Below are 20,838 nucleotides of genomic sequence, written 5' to 3'. Positions count from 1 at the left end.
CTCAAACACATTCTTAGTTTAAAATGAACTAACCAGAGATGGAGCTCCTTTCCTAACCCTTGGACTGTAAAGGATATATAGCAAATTAATCTAAGTTTAGACTAATGGGGTCATATAGTGAAGACATGAGAGGTGGTGGGGAGAGGAGTAAAATAGAAGCTAGACAGATAACAGATGTACTGTGATTGTATCCTGACCTGAAATCATAAATTGAAAACAACTCAAGGACTGAACTTAGCAGTCGCTGTCCCTGGCAATGGAGGGGAAGTTAGGAGGAGGAGAAGAAAATAAGAAATCAAGGAAACTTAACCATTGTGCATGCAATGTCCTCAGACCTGTATTGCTCTCTAGGTCCAGCCCAGATTTTACAAAATGGTGAGAATAAGAGATAACAAAATTAAGTAAGAGTTCATTGACTCTAAGAATGGCAATGCAGGAAAGAAGGGAAAGTACTAGCTGAATGCTGGGGACACTTCAGCTTCAGTTCCCTAACACATCAAATTCACAGGCTTTTTTTTTTTTTTTTTTTAATGACTACACTCTAAACCCCCTTTGTGATAATCAAATAGGAGTGATGAGACCTCTGGATACTGAAAGGAGCAAGGAAATTAGACCTTGAAATCATGTTAGTACATTAAACAACAACAACAACAAAAAAAAGTCCATTTAAAAGGAATCTCCATGTTTCCCACAAAACATTAAGGATCTATCATTCTGTTGATACTTTAACCATGAAAGGGATGATTTCTTTGTCATTCTAGAGTCTTGACATGTTCATACATTTCAATCCACTGATAAATTGCACCACTGAATATTTATCCTGTATAAATAATTCCAAAGAAGGAAGCACCTCCTATCTGTGAATGATTGATTACCTGATGTTCTGGGATCTCTCCCCTTCCCTGTGCTGCTTCTTCAAGATTTTATTTATTTATTTGACAGAGGGAAAGAGTGAGAGAGGTAACACAAGCTGGGGGACTGGGAGCAGGAGAAGCAGGCTTCCCACCAAGTGGGGAGCCTGATACGGGGCTCGATCCCAGGACCCTGGGATCATGACCTGAGCCGAAGGCAGACACTTAATGACTGAGCCACTCAGGTGCCCCATTACCTGTGCTTCTTCTATATCATTACCCTGCTTCAACTTTATCATCCAGCACAAAGTGTGCACATTAACCCACAGTGCCATGAGACCAGGCTACAAAAGAACAGAACAGAATTGCAACAGGAAAACCTACAACTGGCTCATCATTTTGGCTGCTCAAGGCCCAATTCCTGTTCCTGGAATTCCTAATAAGATGACTCACGAGACTGCTACAGAGTTCTTTCATCCTAGGTTCAGGCCCAATTTTACCATGCAGAGTGTAGTAGATGTTTCTTAGAGCCCAGAGAGCCAATATAAGGAAAAATTCCCCTTCTGTCCTTTTCCCTCCCTTCACCCTTCATCCCAGACAATTCCCCCATGTCTACATGTCCCAATCCTCTTTACCTGGCTTAGTCTTTGCAAGTTCCTTCCATGTGATTGGCAGTGGCTAGGTCCTTTCTTAAGGGGACCAACTGTCCTAGTTTACCCAAAGCTATTGCAGTGTTAGCACTGAGAGTTCTTTGTCCTGGGAAACTCCTAGTCCTCAGCAAACTGGGACAGATGGTCACCCTACTTCAGGAGAAGCATCATCCTACCTTCAAGGGGGTGGCTCCCCCAGGAGAATCCAATCAGAATATAATAATCAGTCATCCACATAAGAATGAATTATTGAGGGGCACCTGGGTGGCTCAGTTGGCTAAACATCTGCCTCGGGCTCAGGTCGTGATCCCGGGGTCCTGGGATCAATTTTTAGATGTTTCAAGACAGCAAAGTCCCACGATATAGTAAGAGAAAACCATAATATTGGGTCATCACTGGTTTACCAATTTCAAATTATACAAAATAGAGACCTCATACATATTCTTAGTTTCTTAGCTTCTTTCTCTACCCCTTGCTCGTGCTCTCTCTCTCTCAAATAAACAAATAAGAAAATCTTTAAAAAAAGAATTATTAAATTGTAACATAAATATGTAAACATTAGTGATATATCCCAGTATGATCTTTACTCTGCCCACCTGGTTTCTTTTAAGTCTTCCTCCAGGGTGAGGAGATTCCTGTAGGTTTGAGGATTTTAATTCCTGATCTTTTGTGATCCACTCTTCTGTCCAAATTGACTCCCATAAGAGCAAGCAGTAGTTTGCTGTCGCACTGAAGCTTAAATCCACACTTGTAAAGCAACAATTCTGTAGAGAAATCTATCTATAGAGATGCAACTCTGCCTGTACAATAAGCCATATTTTCCTTGGTTTCACAGAGCAGTTTAGCCTCAGCTTCTCAAATATCTCCTTTTTCAGGTGATGATTTTAGATATTTTTAAAGGATTTTATCCATTTATTTGATAGAGCGAGCACAAGCAGAAGGAACGGCAGAGGGAGAGGGAGAAGCAGGCTCCCCGCTCAGCAGGGAGCCCGATGAGGGAGGGGCTCTATCCCAGGACCCTGGGACCATGACCCGAGCCAAAGGCAGGCACTTAACCAAATGAGCCACCCAGGTGCCCCTGATTTTAGATTTATATTTGCATAAACTTCGGGTGTTTTTCCCAAAATAAAACTCTCCAATTTTTGAAAGACTGAAAATTTCTTGAAATTTGTTTTTTTTAGTTTTTCTCACTGAAATAAAGCTTTCAAAATAATGTTATTATTTGGGTCAAGTTTGAATGAGGGCTGTAGCTTTAGCTGCTTATGCCCCACAAGCCTTTCTAAGAAGGAAGCTTCTCTAAAACATGTATTCTGGGAATAGAAACTCAGCCCTGGATGACGGCAAAGGAAAGTCTATTTGCTGCTCCTCATCTGGCTTCAGGAATGTGGCAGAGACTGCTTATTTAGCTGGCGCTTAGTACTCTTTGGCCCCTGACTTTTAGAACTGCCCAGGATAAAGACTAATTCCCAGTTAGGTGTGGCTATGTGACTAAATTCTGGCCAGTGGAATATAAGTGGGAATGTCCTGTGCTATTTTCAAGATATGTCCTTATGGCGGGAGACATGCCTTTCTCCTTTCAGCTTCCTGCTGGTTGGAATGTAGACATGGTGGCTAGAGCTTGAACAGCTGTCTTGGACCTGAGATGAAAGCCACTTATTGGAGATGGCAGAGCAACAAGATGGAAGCCTGATCCCTGACATCAAATGGCCACACCTTACCCTAGGCTGTGCATTTCTGGATTTCTTTTATTATGACAGAGAAATAAATCTGTACCTTGCTTCCTTACTCTTTTTGTTCATGTGCAATAGCTCCTAATCATCAATAAAAAGGTTACAACTGCCTCTTTCCAAAAGCAGCAATACCTATTACACAGAAAATGTTTGGAAGCAACATGCATATCCAATAATGGGAAGCAAGGTCAGTATATCTTCTCAATGGAATATTGTGCAATTGATAAAAATAACAACTATTAAAGATTTAATGAGGAAATGATAAATGCAAAACAATAACACTGTTGTATCTCTGCTTAAACTTTAAAACATTATGTAGGATATTTCCAAGGACTGCATGGGAACATGAACAAATTAAAACTTTGTGATTTGGAAGCAGAGTATTAAATTCTTTCTTTTTTTATTTTTATTTTTAATTTAATTTAATTTTTTTTAAAGATTTTATTTATTTATTTGACAGAGAGACAGCCAGCGAGAGAGGGAACACAAGCAGGGGGAGTGGGAGAGGAAGAAGCAGGCTCCCAGCGGAGGAGCCGGATGTGGGGCTCGATCCCAGAACGCCGGGATCACGCCCTGAGCAGAAGGCAGACGCTTAATGACTGTGCTACCCAGGCACCCCCAAATTCTTTCTTTTTTTTAGACTTTCGTAAATATTGCTATAGCACTTACTCATTTTTAAGTCCCTTAAAACAGTAGATGACAAAAGCAGTGTTTTGTCCTCATATTATGGATGCTGGTTTTATCCTGTATTATATATATGAATTGTCCCTTAAATATTGTTATGGACTTAAAGGAGGGGATTTTTAAAAAATTATAATAAATTGTAAATAAAGCTAATGTAAGGATGTGGTCTTTTTATTTTTTAAGATTTTATTTATTTATTTGACAGAGAGAGAGAGCGCAAGCACAAGCAGGGGGAGCTGCAGAGGGAGAGGGAGAAGCAGGCTCCCAGCTGAGAGCTGAGCTGGGAGCCCGAGGCTGGAGGGAGGGCCTCTATCCCAGGACCCTGAGATCAGGACCTGAGCCAAAGGCAGGTGCTTAGCGGATTGAGCCACACAAGGTGCCCCAAAGATGTGGTCTTTCAGTTTGATTAGATTACATGCTCTTTAAGGGCTGGGACTATCTTACTTCTTTTTTATACCTCCACTGTCCAAGTCTCCTCCCTCCTTAGAGGGGAATAGGGTAGACCGTATTATCGCCACACTTGGTGATCTGTATTTGGAGTGATCTATGTGATTTATTGAATTGACCTAGGATGTAAGGATTAATCCACATTTGTGCTGAGCATATTAGTCTGTCTACTAAGAGACTTCAGAAAGGGCTATTGCTGTGAGGATGAAAATGTCAACTTTGTCAGGTTCTGACCCAAGGAGAATTTTGATCATTTTGTAAGCACACCTGTGGTCCCAGTCCTTTGGAATAAAATTAAAAAGCATGTGTGCATTTTTTTTCTTTTCCTGCCTTAAATTCAGCCTACAAAACCCTGAATTTTCCCAGCTTCTCTTTGGTATGCTTTATGGGAGCTAAAGTGGAGCTTTAACAGCTATTACTCGCTTTGTTTCTCAGTCTGGATTTTCTCTCATTGTCTCTGTCATATATATGTATATTTATTTTTATTTACCTCACTGTCCGTGAGGAAACTAAGAGTCACACTTGCTCAGTTGGGATAAATAGTGTTAGGAGTCCATACCGTAGTCGCGGAACTGCCAAGTGTTATTGTGCTATGAGTTGATCTTCAACACTCAAGAAAAACTCCAGTGCTCTCAACAACTTAGCTGGCAACCAACACAGAAAATGGCAGAAGCACCGGCTACTTTACTCCACGGCTTATGATCTGGGTTTGTTTATTCATGCCTTGGACAGGAGTCGGACCTAGAGTTGGAGTTGAGCTGTTTTTCCGCGCTCGACTGCACTTCCTTGAACGATTGCTCGGGCGCTCTTCCTATGATGTCTGGGGCGTTTGTGTATTCGGTGATCTTTTGCGCCGTCTTCTTGCTTGATGTCTCCTGAGCAGCGGCGGCGCCGGGTCGAAGGCTGACTTATCCGCGAGGCCCCTCGCTCAGGCTGCTTTCTCCCGCTGGTCGGTAGAGCGGACCCCTTGCTTCCTTCCTGCTTCTTCTTCCTGTCGGTGGCTGAGTCCCCCGCTGGGCTGCAGACGGAGCCCCCGCCCGCCTTGCAGGTAGGCCCGGGAGGAGCCTGGGAGGCCCGGCCCGGCAGGAGCCTGGGAGGCCCGGCCCGGCATCCTTCCCCGGCGGGTTGAGAAGACCTTGGCGCCGGCGGGTAGGCGGGCGGGTCGGCCGCAGAGACACGGCCGGAGGAGGAGCTACCCGGCTGCGTTCGGGGGCGCGGTCGAAGAGGCGGCGGGGAACTGAGGGAGAGGCCGTAAGGAGGGAGAGATGCTCGGGCTGCCTGCGCGGTTCGGTAGGGAGGGGATGTTGGGTCTAGAGCGGGTGTTGGCACCCCTAGTGTGGGGGGAATATCGCTTTCCAGGAACGGATAGAGCATTGAGCGCTTTGACCCTTCGTTTCTCCTCCAACCTCCCCACCCCCAAGGCTCTGGGTGTTATGACTCAATTGCGCTGGGGACCCCCTCAGAGTCCGGCCTTTGAAGGGACCTTTGAGTAGGTGGAGGCAAGTGGAACATGGCCCCTGGCTACTCTGAGCGAAGTGTCATGTTTTTGCTTTTTGGGGGTAGGGAAAGTGAGACTGAGTTCTGGTACTTGAGTTTTCCCCCATGTCCCCAACAGATCTTTAAATGCACCTTAAGTCGGGGTTTTGGGGTGTGTGTGTGTGTGTGTGTGTGTGTGTGTGTTTGCCATTTACAAGTTCTTTTTTTATTTTTCTTTCTATTTACCTGTCACTTTATGCACACAGTGACTTGTTTGTGTTCCCTCTTACCTAGGAATACAGATTCTGTCACTGGTACTTCATAAGTAAAGAGACCGTGCTGGTTTTGCTTATCAAAGTCTGTATCATTTTCGTGAGAATAGCAATGACAGTTCTGTTTCTTGATAGAAAATTTCTTTTGCTGTCCAGTTTGCTTTCTGGTTGATACTTATTTCTTCTCCTTCCCCTCAGCTTGTTCTCAGTGGAAATCTTCCAACTATGGTGTTAAGTGGTTAATGTCCAACGGAGGATGGTCAAGATTTTGAAATCAGATATTTGTCTTGAGAATTTGCTTTCTAGGAAGAATCCAGAGGAAACCCAAGGAGTCCCTTTGGAACAGTTTTATTATATTTGATTAGTGGTTTAGTTATGAATATACTTAACAGGTTGTGTGTAAGAATAATTCAAATATTGGGATATTTAAATAGAAAGTTAAAATTCCGGCAACTCCGTTGTGTTTTCCTTTTCTCTCCCAACTTGGAAACTTTGAGGACTAAGTGTTCTTACTCACTTTATTTTCATTGGATACAGTGTCACGATCCTAATTTGTGTAGCTTCTTTGTTGAAAAAAAATGTATTCGGGCTAGAGGTCATTCTCTGTTGAATAAGTATTTCCATAGTATGTGGAATCAGTAGGACAGTGGTTTTAAGAGAAAACAGACTAAATTTCTAGTTCTTAGATGGAAACTATACAAATCTATGTTCTTTTTTTTTTTTTTTAACAATTTTAGAATTCTCAGGAGTTTTGGAAAAATTAATCATTCCTCTAATTTTTTTTTTTTTTGAGGTCAGTAATACTTAAATGTAGGGCCTTTGATCCTGAGTGATTTCCTAGTTATTAGGACCTCAGTACTTACAGAAAGGGTTTAATGAAGAGCCACCAGACTGAAGAATCTACATTGGGAAGTTAGGGTAAGAATGTGTGCTCTCTGGAAAAGTTTTTATGGTAGAAGAGAAATTTATAGCAGGAAAGAATTTAGAGGAGGAAGTGACATTATCTCCTGGGGATTGATTCTGCATAGAATTTATAGTTAGTGTAGTATTTCAGCGACTCCTAATTAATGCTAAATAATAGATGGAGTTTGCTATGAATGTCATAAAAAAATGTTAGGAACATTTTGTTATGTTTCTGTAGGAAATAATTAGCAGAGGTTTAAGTTGGATTGAAGAAGACAAAAAATTTGGTTGTGGTGCTGGTAGTGGGATATAGGGATAGAGCTTCTTATCAGCTTCTACCCTGCTTTGTGATAGAAATTCACTCCACTGTTTACCTTTCTTGGTTACATCTTTTGCTGTTCCGTTGGTGTCAGATCAGGCTCTCTTCTGGATTTCCTTTCAGAAATTTATGGGTTCAGAATGTGACTTAATTGTTCTGTTTTCTCTTTTAGTGAGAAAGTTCTTGGGGTTTATTAAAGATGTGAACTTCTTTGAATATCTTCTAGAACTTATCCTGGAAGGAGTTATGTCTGTCACTTGGAAAAGATTATATATAATTTGAAAACAATTGGTTATTTTTATTAACCGTAATAACTTCTTTTTATACTGTATAATTTTCAAAATATTTTTAAGATGTTAGGAAACTTATGAAACTTTTATTTTTATTTTTTAAAAGTAAGCTCCACATCCAATATGGGGCTTGAAATCATGACCCTGAGATCAAGAATTGCATTCTCTACTGGCTGAACTAGCCAGGTGCCCCAAAACTTTTATTTTTTGATCATGCTCTTTTCTGCTCCTTATTAATACTGAATCTAAACATTTATGATCTTCAAGGGTCTTCATGAATGTTGACAGTTTTTGTTGACAACTTATCTCACTATTCCCGTTTATCCTGCCCTGAAAAGAAGTGGAACAAAAGTTTTGTTGTTAGCACACTGAAGTCTCTTTTTAATTTATTTATTTTATTTTATTTATTTTATTTTATTTTATTTTTTAAAAGATTTTATTTATTTATTCAACAGAGATAGAGATAGCCAGCGAGATAGGGAACACAAGCAGGGGGAGTGGGAGAGGAAGAAGCAGGCTCATAGCAGAAGAGCCTGATGTGGGGCTCGATCCCATAATGCCAGGATCACGCCCTGAGCCAAAGGCAGACGCTTAACCGCTGTGCCACCCAGATGCCCCTAATTTTTTTATTTTTTAAACAATTTTTTAAAAGATTTTATTTGTTAGAGAGAAAGAGAGAGCACAAGCAGGGCAAGCTGCAGGCAGAGGGAGAATCAGGCTCCCTGCTGAGCAAGGAACCTGACGTGGGACTCGGTCATGACCTGAGCCAAAAACAGATGATTAACCAACTGAGCCACCCAGTTGTCCATTTTTTAGTTCTTTTAAATTTATTTTTAAAGATCTATGTATTTATTTGAGAGAGTGAGCGAGCGCATGTGCTCATGATGGGCGGCGGGGAGGGACAGAGGGAGAGGGAAAGAATCTCAAGGAGACTCCCTGCTGAGTGTGGAGCCCCACCACATGGGGCTTGAACTCACAACCCTGAGACCATGACCTGAGCCAAAACCAAGAGTTGGAAGCTCAAACTGACTTAGTCATCCAGGCGCCCCATGTCTCTTTTTTTAAAAGATGTGTCTGAGCCTTGATAGAGTTATTTTGGAATGGGATGCAGATCTTTTTGCCCAGTGGTTTGGTTTACCCAAAAAAACCCAAAACAAAACACAAAACCCTTAAGTTCTTTTAATCATAATCATTCTTGTTTCTTTCTCCAATTGTTTCTCATAAACCCCGAGAGAACTTTCTGTTTCTTGTCATAATTTCTGTTTGTACAGAAGTACTATGGTACAACCTGTCCTGTGGTTGGGGGTAATTTATATTTTATATTTGCAAACCCCTTCTCCCCCCAAGTTAATTAGATCTATTGTTTCCCTTTTTGCAAAGCTAAAATTAGTTACTGATAGAGGAAAATTTTGTGATCAATTATCGTCGGAATGTATTATATGCACAGTAGTATATGGCAGTCTGCCAAAGTGATGTCGTAAGAAGAAAACAGATTAAGGAATCAGGAGACCTGGGTTTAAGTCCTAGGTTTATGAGCTTCCTTCGCTGAGAAATCCTGTACAAATTATTTAAGGAGGCCATAGGACAGGTTACTCCCCTTTATTGGGCATTTACTTTGTCATGTTCTTCACGCGTATTATCTCATTCAGTACTCACAACAGTCATTTAAGTTAGATACTATTTTCCCCAGTGGATACTGAACTCAGAGAGAGTAAATAATTTGACCAAGATCACACAGCAAGTATGTAGCAGAGCTGGGATTTAAATCCAAGGCTTTGAATACTTTTATGAATGTGTATTTAAAGAATGGGAAAGAGAATACTTCTATCATAATACTTCCTTTGAGAAAAAGTACGTGAAACTGCTTTAAAAAGGTAAAACGCTCTTCAGATGTTAACTGCTATGCTGTCTTCCAACAATGATGAGTAGATGTCATCTAGGTTCTTGGACACCTCGCTTCTTTCAAGGCAGCATTATGCCTGACAGTCATGGAGGATAGAGGTGACAAACATTAAACCAGCACGGGAGGAGCTTACTAATATGTAGGTGGAAAGGAGTGAGTGCCTAGAAGTGCTAGGGAAAGACAAGTTTTAGGTGCTGCATGTTTATGAGGTGAGCCTGAGAATATTTACCCCGTCTCTTCCAGTTAGTCTTACCTGTGCATCTGTAGGTTAGTATCTTTTCCATCTTGTTCTCTGTCTCTTCTTGGGGTTGACAATCTCTACTTATCCACTCAAACTTTTTCCTTTCTTCATTGAGTACTGTTCTTGTACTGTGTTGTTTCCTAAGGTACAGTATATTCCTCACAGACCTTTTGAAACTCTTTCATTTTTTAAATTTTATTTTATTTTATTTTTTTTATGTTTTATTATGTTAGTCACCATACAGTACATCTCCAGTTTCCGATGTAAAGTTCAATGATTCATTAGTTGCATATAACACCCAGTGCACCATGCAGTACGTGCCCTCCTTACTACCCATCACCGGTCTATCCCATTCCCCCACCCCCCTCCCCTCTGAGGCCCTCAGTGTTGAAACTATTTCTTTTTTTTTTTAATTTTATTTTTTTAAAGATTTTATTTATTCATTCGACAGAGATAGAGACAGCCAGCGAGAGAAGGGAACACAAGCAGGGGGAGTGGGAGAGGAAGAAGCAGTCTCCTAGCAGAGGAGCCTGATGTGGGGCTCGATCCCACAATGCCGGGATCACGCCCTGAGCCAAAGGCAGACGCCTAACTGCTGTGCCACCCAGGAGCCCCTGTTGAAACTATCTTGATTGTGACTCTTTCCTTCCTCCCTCCCTCCCACCCTCCCTTCCTTCCTTTCAAAGATTTTTTTTATTTATTTGAGAGAGAGAGAGCACAAGCATGGGAAGTGGCAGATGGAGTAGCAGGTTCCCCACTGAGCAGGGAGCCTGACACGGGGCTCGATCCCAGGACCCTGGGATCACGACTTGGGCCAAAGGCAGACACTTAACCCACTGAACCACTCAGGTGCCCTGATTGTGACTCTTTTTCAACCCTTACCTTTTCAGACTTTTGTTCATCTAGCACATATTTATTGAATGCTCATTAGATGCTGGGATACAAAGGTAGACATGAGTGTTCTTGCTCTTACCAAGTTTATTCCAGGGGGGAGCAGAGTTGACAAGGTACCTGATAAATATTGAAACTTAGTCTGTGTTCTGAAAGAAACAAATAGGGGCTGACAGAGAGATGGAGTGAGGAGGGCACTGGGTGTTGACGGGGATTCGAGTCTTCAGTTATGGCATCCTTATTCCCCTTAAAAAGTTGCAATCACAACATATCATGATTCAGTAGGTTAAGGTTTTCTTGCTGCCATCACGATGGAAGTCTTCATTTAAGATTGCTACATGTAATATTTGTTACTTCTTGTATGGTGACACTGGGTTTGGCATAATAAAGGATGACTGTGACTTAGAAATGTGCAGCATGCTTGCCTAATGAGTTTAAATTTTTACTTCTAATGTGACCTGAGTTTAATTGGTTCTCATTTATTAATTTTTTCCAAAATAAATGTTCTTTGAAAATTGAGTTCAATGAATTTGAACATTGGATACATGCCTTCAGGTTTATTTGTAGCAGGGAGTGAGCTGAAGTTCTTAGCCTTATATGAGGGGAAAGGCTTAGAAGGAATGTCCTGAAATTGAGAGAGGGAATATGTAGGCTACTGCTGAGTATGTGCAAACAATAATAGAATGTACAATATAATATATACAATACAATAATACAATCTTGTTTGGTACCTTTTTTCCAAGATATTACAAGTATTTTGTAGGTTGTTTTTTTTTTTTTTTTTTACTATTGGAATTGTATTTCTATTCATAGAATTAAGTGAGGCAAATTTACCATTTCATGATTTCATCAATTGTTTATTTTTGCTTCCCAGGATAGAATATATATTCATTCTTCTGTGAACCAGAATTACTTTGTTTTAGGTGCGTATGTTTATGATATATTGAAACATTTGAAATTTTGCTGAGTTGCACAGGATTAATATGCCTGCTTGATTTGGGGAGAGAATTGGAGGTATTCAGTCTAGCTGACCCGTGAAAACAGGGTAGAAAAACATGTCTTCCCAGACTTTTGAATAACAGCCTAGTGGCACTTATACTTGGAGTCAGGCAGTCTGAGTCCAAATCCCAGGGCCACTATTTACTAGCTCTGCAACTTGGGCAAGTTGCTTAACCTCTCTGTGCCTTTCCTCATGTGTAGAATACCATACAGATGTGAGAATTGAATGAGTTAATATACGTAAAACATTTAGAACAGCAGATAGTGCTATATATGACAGCTGTTATCATTTTCAATATTATTATTGTAGCACAATAAAGATTATATGTTCCCCAAAACAAGAACAAATAATAGTGATGCTTAAATTGAAGTTTAGTGTCTTTTGAGAAAACTTGAATAGGGAATAAGAATTTAAAGCAGCATATTGTCCCTCCTTTCTCTCAATGTGCTTCAAATTAGAGGATGCATCTTTCCTGGGAAACAGAAACCTAGAAAGCAACAGTGTCTGAAAGAATTCCAAATAGAAGAGAAATGGCAAAATTTTGAGGATTCTGTAATATGTGTGGTAAAACAGGCCAGAGCTATTTTAGGAACAGAGGAACATTTCTTTGCAAAACAGGTAGAAAAATTTTAGCATCTGAATTTTACCATCTATTTGAACTGTGATTGGTGCCTGAAGTATTTGGAAGAAGTTGACTTAAGGCACGGAAAAGAATGATATTTAGGGAAAAGTCAAAGCTACCACATCACCTTAGGTAAACTTCTGGAAGAGTGAACATATTTTATATATAGTGGTGAAAACTGGGAATCCCGTAAAGTTAGCTTTTTTATTGCTCTTGTCCCTATATGCCATTATAAATTGTGAGTGGCTTCAGTCTTTGCCTTAACTGTTTTTGTTTTCCTCTCTGAAGTCTCTGTAATATTCCTGCTCTGTCATTTTAAAAACCTATTTAGGGGCTCCTGGGTGGCTCATTCGTTAAGCATCTGCCTTCAGCTCAGGTCGTGATCCCGGGGTCCTGGGATCGAGCCCCACATCAGGCTCCTCCGCTGGGAGCCTGCTTCTTCCTCTCCCACTCCCCCTGCCTGTGTTGCCTCTCTCGCTGGCTGTCTCTCTCTCTGTCAAATAAATAAATAAATAAAATCTTTAGGAAAAGAAACTATTTAATGATTATAGTGGAGTCTTGTTTTTTTCATTCATCCATTCAGTAAATGTTTATTGAATGTCCACCACTGTGGTAAGTGGTGTAGATGCCATAGTAAGAGCTGATCAGAACTGGTGCTTATTGAAGTGCTTTGTGCCAGGTACTGTACCAAATGCTTTGTGTCATTGATTCTTTTTATTCTTAAAACAGTTTTATGGCGTAGGTACTTTTATTGTCCCCATTTCATAGACATGGAGGTTGTGGCACAGAGAGGTTAAGCAGTTTGCCCAAGGTCTTTGAGCTAGTTAGTGGCAGCACCAGGATTGGAATCCAAGCAGTCTGGTTCCATAGTCTCTTGCTCTTAATCCCTAAATTATATTGATTCTAAACTACTTTAAACAATTCTAAACTCTCTAAACTACTACCACTATACTAAGACTAGAGTGATAAAAATAGACACTGTCCATGCCTTTATAGAGATTGTAGTCCAAAGGGGAGAGAAACCATAAACAAAAAATACACCAATAAGTGTATAATTGCGAAGTGTATCAAGCCCTATGATGGAAAAGTAAAAAAGAGATTATAGTAGGGGAGCCTGAATTGTGTTGGAGCTTTGGGGAGGGTTTCTCTGAAGGAGTGATATTTAAGCAGAGACTAGAAGGATGAAAGGGGGAAGGCAGAGGGAATAGCATGTATGAAAGCCTTAAGGTGGGAAGGAATGCGGCACATTTGAGAAACTGAATAATTGGTGTGGCTGGAATACAGTGAGCAGTGGTGGGGGAGGAGAGGGGCATAGGGTGAGGATAGAGACATGGGCAGGACTGTGTTAAGGATTTTGGATTTTCTTCCCAAGTGTAACTGGAAGCCTTGGAAGATTTTAAGTATGGGTGTTGTGACCTACTATATGATTTTTAAAAATTGCTCTGGCAACATTATGGAAAATATTAGAAAGTTGTGGAAAAAATTTTGGAAATTGTGGAAAATTTGGAAGAGAAGTAGGTGAAGTATGATAGTTACGATGTTTTATTGTGGTCCAGGCGAAAGATGATCGTGGCTTGGATTAGGCTCTAGGCAGTGGAGATGGAAGGAAGTAGAGTAAATAGACATTATTATTATTATTATTTTTAAGATCCAATAGATAATTTAGAATTAGGACAGGCAAACTTAATGATGGATTGGATATGTGGGAGGAAGGAAGAGTCTAGTATGATTACCAAATTTCTGGCATGAGCCTCTGGGTAGATGAAGTTGTCATTTTTGAGATGGAAACATTTGAGAAGGAGCAGATTTTGTCTAGAGTTGGGAAGTAGAATGAAGACCTCAACTTTAGTCATGCTGAATGTGAGCTGTCTGTTGAAAACATCCAAGTGGAGACATCAAGCAAGGAGCCTTTGTGCGCTGCTGGAAGAGGCACTGGCAGTAAATCTGGATGCTCTTGGTAGATAGGTGGTATTTACAGTCAAGGAAAATAGCCAAGATTACCTAGAGGGAATGTATGTATAGACTAGCAGGAGGAGAGTGTTCCCGACCAAGCTCCAAGGAATTTGATAGGAAATCTTAGAAAGTGAGAGAGGAACGTGTTTCAAGAAGAAAGTGATTGCCTGTATTTTTTCGATTTAGCAACACAAAGATCATTGATGATCATAACAAGAACAGTGTTGGAGGAATGTAGGGCCAGAAGCCACACTAAAGTGAATTTAAAAAATGGGAACGGGGTGGTGGGGCACCTGGGTGGCTCAGTCTTTAAGCGTCTGCCTTCGGCTCAGGGCGTGATCCCAGGGTCCTGGGATCAAGCCCTGCATCGGGCTCCCTGCTGCGCTGGGAGCCTGCTTCTTCCTCTCCCACTCCCCCTGCTTATGTTCCCTCTCTTGCTGGCTGTCTCTCTCTCTGTCAAATAAATAAATAAAATCTTAAAAAAAAAAAAGTGGGAAGGGAGGAAGTAGATAGAGATGGTCTCTATATTTTGGTAATTAGCATGTCTGTCTCCCCATAAGAAGTAATACTTTAAGAAGTAATATGACAATAGGAACAATACCTTTTTATTTTCTTGTTGGCAGCCTAGCCTTGGTATCTTGCCAGGAGGTTGGATTAAAGGAGAAAGAGGTTAAGGAATGAGGATAACTGCAAAATGGCAAGAGTAGAGATTCTTTACAGATGGTCTTTATATGTGGCCTTGGAATTTAAGGGTGTACATCCTTTTTAACTTTGCTATCATTAGCTTCTCTGTTTTCACCTCCCTACCTAATGCGTCTTTGTATTTTGGTATTACTGGCTTTTAAATTTCATTCCTTACCTTTATTTTTTTCTTGTTGCTTTCCTGTGGCCATTGTTGCTATAGTTAATTAGCTGATGTGCTTGGTATTTATCTCTGTATTCATTCACTTGTTTATTGGCTCTTACTGCCGTATAGAGTACTGTATAACTGTGACTCTAGACTTTATTTTGATTTCTATTTTGTTTTTCACTTACATATTCTTTGCTTAGAGCCTAATAGGCTATACTGAGATAATATTAAACATTTTTGCTGCCAGTCTACCTGGAATTTTATACAATGACTTTGCTGGGAAGGGCTAAGCATTTTGTGGGTATTGTCCCCATTAGTTCTTCTAGCATTCTTTTTTTTTTTTTAATCTATTGAGGTAAAATTCACATAACACAAAATTAACCGTGTTATTTTTTAAATTTATTTTTATTATTTTTGAAAGGTTTTATTTATTTATTTTAGAGAGAGCACACTCACTGACTAAGCCACCCAGGCGCCCCATCAAAATTAACCATTTTAAAGCGAACAATTCAGTGATGTTTAGTACATTCACAGTGTTGTGAAACCACCATCTCTATCTAATTACAAAACATTTTGATTATTCCAAAGTAAAACCTCTGCCCAGTTTATGCACTTTTTTTTTCATTTCCCTCCTTCCACCAGCCCTGGAAACTAGCAATCTGCATTCTTTATCTATGGATTGATCTATTCTGGCTATCATATAAATGTAATCGTAGGGGTGCCTGGGTGGCTCAGTGGTTAAGCATCAGTCTTCGGCTCAGGTCATGATCCCAGGGTCCTGGGATCAAGTCCCGCATCGGGCTCCCTGCTTTGCAAGCCTGCTTCTCCCTCTCCCTCTGCCTGCTGCTCCCCCTGCTGTGCTCTCTCTCTGTCAAATAAATAAACTCTTTAAAAAAATGGAATCATAACAGTACGTAACCTTTTGTGTATGTATATACCAATAATCTGTCATTTATCCATTGATGAACATTTGGACTCTTTCCACCTTTTGGATATCTTGAATAGAGCTACTGTAAACATGTATGAGTACTTGTTTTTGGTTGTTTTGGGTATCTGCATAGGAGTGCAATTGCAGGGCTATCTGGTAATGTATTATTGTTGTCATTCTTCCAAGACTATAGGATCAAGCCAACATCTGCAGCTTCCACAGAGTGTGTGATTTGAGAGTTGTTGGCTGGGCTTAGATTAGGATTGAGAATCTCTTCATGTTTAACTTTTTGAGCAACTGAATTCTCCTAACGTACTGGTTTTATTATTTGCATTTTACTGATGGGGTAATTGAGGTACAGCATCTGCATGGTTTTAACTTCCTATCTTCAGAGCAAGTCGGTGATGGAGCTGGGAATTTAAGACTCTTAATCATGTTCTTTGTCTAACATGACCCATTTAAAGCCATGTTGCATTTACATGAAGCTTTTTAAAATGGGCTTCCTATATTTTATAATCTCTTGAAGGGATATTGTTCAGGTGGTATTTAGCAGATGTTCTTTTTCCATAGAAGACAAGAGGGAATATGTTTTAATTGCAGCAGAAGGGATATAGATTACAAATTAGAAAGAACTTCCTGACAACAAGATACTGGAATATTACCAAGGAAGGTTGTGAAATATCTTCTTCAAAGACTTAGTACTATCTTTCTAGGATGATTTAGGTGTGGGGTTACTAAGGAATGAGGGAGATGAGAAAGATGACTTGCTGAGGTTCCTGGTAACCCCAGGACATAGTTGATGGTTAATCAAAACAGTATCTTTGGCATTGTAATGAGTATATTTTCATTTTCTTTATGAAGAAATAATCAATAGAGAGTAGGTAAATTGCTCAAGGTCTCCTGATAAAATGGAAGATTAGCATTCTGAATCTTCTCGGCTCCTGGGTTGAATGCTCAGGGATGTGTTCTTTATCGTAAATGAGTCTTTTCATGGCTGTGTGATGTATTATTGTGATTCTTCCTAAACCATAGGGATCAAAGCCAACATCTGCAGCTTCCATAGAGTGTGTGATCTGAGAGTTGTTGGCTGGGTTTAGATTAGGACTGAGAATCTTTTCCTGTAAAAATTGGTTTGGTCTTCTGTTGTACATGTAGAGATGGGAACACATTATCAATAACAGACTAAGGCAATAGATTCTTAATAACTATTTAGGAAGGGCTGGGTTAAAATTGCTTAGGTGAAGGTGCATATCACTTACGTGTATTTTTGTTTTGTAGTGCTTGGAGAAGAAGCAGCTCAGAAGATGGGCAAATGAACATTAGATTCTGTTGTAGAACATAAACATAAAAATACTTACTCAATGCAGCATTAAGTTGCCAGTTTAAATGCTCAGCTCAGGGGTCCTTGGGTGGCTCAGTCAGTTGGGCATCTGCCTTCAGGTCGGGTTATGATCCCGGGGTCCTGGGATCGAGCCCCATATCGGGCTCCCTGCTCAGTGGGGAGCCTGCTTCTCCCTCTCCCTCTGCCCCTGCCTGCCCCTCTTGTGCTCTCTCTCAAATAAAAAAATAAAATTAAGAAAAACAAATAAATGCTTAGCTCAGGAAGTGCCAAAGTTAAGGTACTGAGAACATTAATATATTCGCCTGACACTCAGAGTTTACGTTAGAGTACCTCACAAGGGATCTCTTGTCTATTATCAAAATCATGTTTTGAGGTCCATGGGTCATTGACTGACTGGGAAGCTAACCTGGGACAGGGTATTACCTTGGTAGGTAGGTTTAATGGATTTATTATTTTCATTTTATTTGAGCTATAAGAGCATTTACTTGTTCACCTCTCTGCTACCAAAAATAGCATTAGATATATTTATTGAGCTTTCTTGAATTGGCAACAACTATTACCTCTGCAGGATAAAAGAGGGGAGTCAACTTTTGAATACTTACCATGTACTGGGAATTTTGTATTTGTTCCTCCTTGTAATATTCATAACAAACCTATAAAGTGGGTGGTGATATCTCTATTGTAAAGGACAGGAAAAAGTGAAACTTTTTCTTGCCAAAGGTTATACACATGGTGAATGGCAAAGTGGAGATGGAGAGTTAGAGTCTTCTGTTTTAAATTAGTGTTTTTCTTTTTTTATACTATCACTGCTTTTTAAAATTTAATTAATTTTTTTTAAAGTAGGCTTGGGGTGCCTGATGGCTCTGTCAGTTGAGCGTCTGACTCTTGGTTTTGGCTCAGGTCATGATCTACCAGTCATGATCTGGCTCCATGCTCAGACGGGAGTCTGCTTGAAGATTCTCTCCTTCTGCCCCTCCCCCTGCTTGCTCATGCACACCTGCCCACCCCATAAATAAATCTTTAATTAAAAAAAAATAAAAGTAGGCTCCTTGCCCAACGTGGAACTTGAACTCACGACCCTGAGACCAAGAGTCGCATGTTCTATCGACTGAGTCACCAGGTGCCCCAAGGTTGTGTTTTTCAAACTGTGTTCTTTGGAGGTGCCTAAGGGGTGCCTGTAAGAGTCAGGAAGAGCTTTGGTTCTCCCACTGTGTTTAAACCAGAGTAGCTTAACTTTGATCTCTTAAATTTTAGTGTTTTCACGTAAGATTGCATTTGGAAAACGGGTATGTGCTTCTTAAAGAAAAGAAAGAAAACCTGGAAGACCACTGAGGAATCGTGGAAGAAAATTAGTGAAAATAGCCTGAAGATTGAAAAGATGACTAAATTACATAGCTGCCAGTTAGGAAATTATGTCAAAATTTGAAGTGACTTGATGTCCCTGCCGCATGTGCAGTGCAGTTATTCTGTCCTTGGGGAGTGTGGGATAGTGGGGAAAAGAGTGTGCACTCTAGAGTTGGAATTCTGGCTCAGCCCCTGGGGTAGCTGTGGGGTTCGGGATGCTTCTATAAACCTGGTGTGCACAAGTATACAGTGGGGTGATAACACCTGTCTTTCAAGAGTGGTTCTAAGGATCAGAAATAACATGCAAGGAAGCTAATGTGAGAGATTATCATTTGCTTTTGGATGAATAGCTGGATTCTTCAAACCCATAGCATTTTGTACTTCCGTGTGGGTAGTTCCTGCCACATTTTCAGTACGGAGGCTGTATAGTTACAGATACTGTGGTTGTAGACTCCTCACTAGACTGAAAGCTCTTCGAGGTTGGAGACCTATTCTGGTTTTTGTTTTGTTTTATTTAACCTCTCTGTCCCTGTCACCTATAATAGGACTAGGCATATTGTATAGTTTCCCCAAAATATGCTAAATGGAAAAAAAAAGTTGGCTCAGAGTCAGCAGACATATGTGGAAAATTAAAATTGCATCTGCCTAAATACACGTGAATTTATTGACTCGCTTCTGTTGGCGTGTGATAATGTAGAAGAACCTGATAAAGTGGGAAAAGCAGTAGTTTCATAGCTTTTGAACACCAGTTTTATCATGTACTCACTGTTTGATCATGGGCAAGCAGTTTCACGTTGAGCCAGGTTTTTGTCTGTAAAATGGGAGAGGGATAGAAGGGGGCTTTACTGATGGATTATATAAAACATTAGCATTCAGTAATAGTGGTAGTAGTTATTACAAAAATGGATGTCTTAAAAAATTATCAACAATACATTTTGCATTTCTCCTTGAAGGAGGAATATGTTTTCAGGAAGTTTGTTTGCTGTGTCTTGAGTATGTGGGAGAATTATCCCCTCTAGCAATTTTCTGCTGAAAAGAAATCTTTTAGCATTTCTTCCTCTCTGGGCCTACGGGATCTTCCATGGAGGAGGCATAGAGGGGGTTGGGATCCTGGAATAGCTGCTGAAGACCTTGAATTTGTGCAGTCTCTTTAGAATGCTACTTCTATATTGTGCTCTCTTGTTCACTCTCACTAAATGTGGCTGACTCAGCTACTGTACAGTAGCATGGTAAACATTTGTCAGATTTGTCCCAGTCAGAAAATATTCCATATCTGCCATTCTGCTTGGTGCTTAGAGATTTTTTTTAAGCTCTCTCTGATACAGTGATAATAGGGGCAGTAGGTAGGTTGCAGGGTAATATGTAGTATACATAATCCCATTTTTTTTAAAAGATTTTGTTTATTTATTTGACAGAGAGAGATAGCCAGCAAGAGAGGGAACACAAGCAGGGGGAGTGGGAGAGGAAGATGCAGGCTCCCAGCGGAGAAGCCCAATGCGGGGCTCGATCCCAGAACACCGGGAACATGCCCTGAGCTGAAGGCAGACGCTTAATGACTGTGCCACCCAGGCGCCCCCATAATCCCATTTTGATACAGAAAAAAAAACCCTGCCAGATGCCTATATGTTTATATAAACAGTGAGTTTGCATAGTTAATCTCAGGAGGATGGGGATGGGCGGGATCGGGAGGGAGATTATGACCAGACTATCATTTTACCTGTTAAAAGTAGGATGTTACCTTTTTAATTTTTTAATTAATTAACTTATTTATTTATTTATTTATTTATTTTTTAAAAGATTTTATTTATTTATTTGAAAGAGACAGAGACAGCCAGCGAGAGAGAGAGGGAGTACAAGCAGGGAGAGTGGGAGAGGAAGAAGGGCTCATAGCGGAGGAGCCTGATGTGGGGCTCGATCCCAGATCGCCGGGATCACGCCCTGAGCCGAAGGCAGACGCTTAACTGCTGTGCCACTCAGGCGCCCCAACTTATTTATTTTTAGATTTTATTTATTATTTATTTGACAGAGAGAGCCATTGCGTGGGAGAGCATGAGCAGGGGGGAGGGGCAGAGGAAGAGGGAGAAGCAGACTCTCTGCTGAGTGGGAAGTCCTATTTGGGACTCCATCCCAGGACCCTGGGAT

The 20,838-nt window shown here is 40.6% G+C and overlaps 1 protein-coding gene across 13 annotated transcripts in view; it reads left to right on the top strand.

Annotated features, from left to right (window-relative positions):
• Nucleotides 1-5,192: 5,192 nt before the first annotated feature.
• The window catches only part of AMBRA1 (autophagy and beclin 1 regulator 1), a 167,422-nt gene continuing 151,776 nt past the window's right edge, over nt 5,193-20,838 (top strand). For 12 of the 13 annotated variants that reach the window (XM_011227947.3, XM_034644732.1, XM_034644731.1 and 9 more), the window contains exon 1: nt 5,193-5,410. The gene's annotated coding sequence lies outside the window, so the exon portion shown is untranslated. Of the gene's footprint in view, nt 5,411-11,531; nt 11,581-20,838 lie in introns of all 13 variants that reach the window. The other variant, XM_034644729.1, reaches the window with a different exon arrangement.

This window comes from Ailuropoda melanoleuca, chromosome 16 (assembly GCF_002007445.2).
Source record: "Ailuropoda melanoleuca isolate Jingjing chromosome 16, ASM200744v2, whole genome shotgun sequence".
NCBI lineage: Eukaryota > Metazoa > Chordata > Mammalia > Carnivora > Ursidae > Ailuropoda > Ailuropoda melanoleuca.
This window is presented reverse-complemented; position numbering and strand designations above follow the sequence as displayed.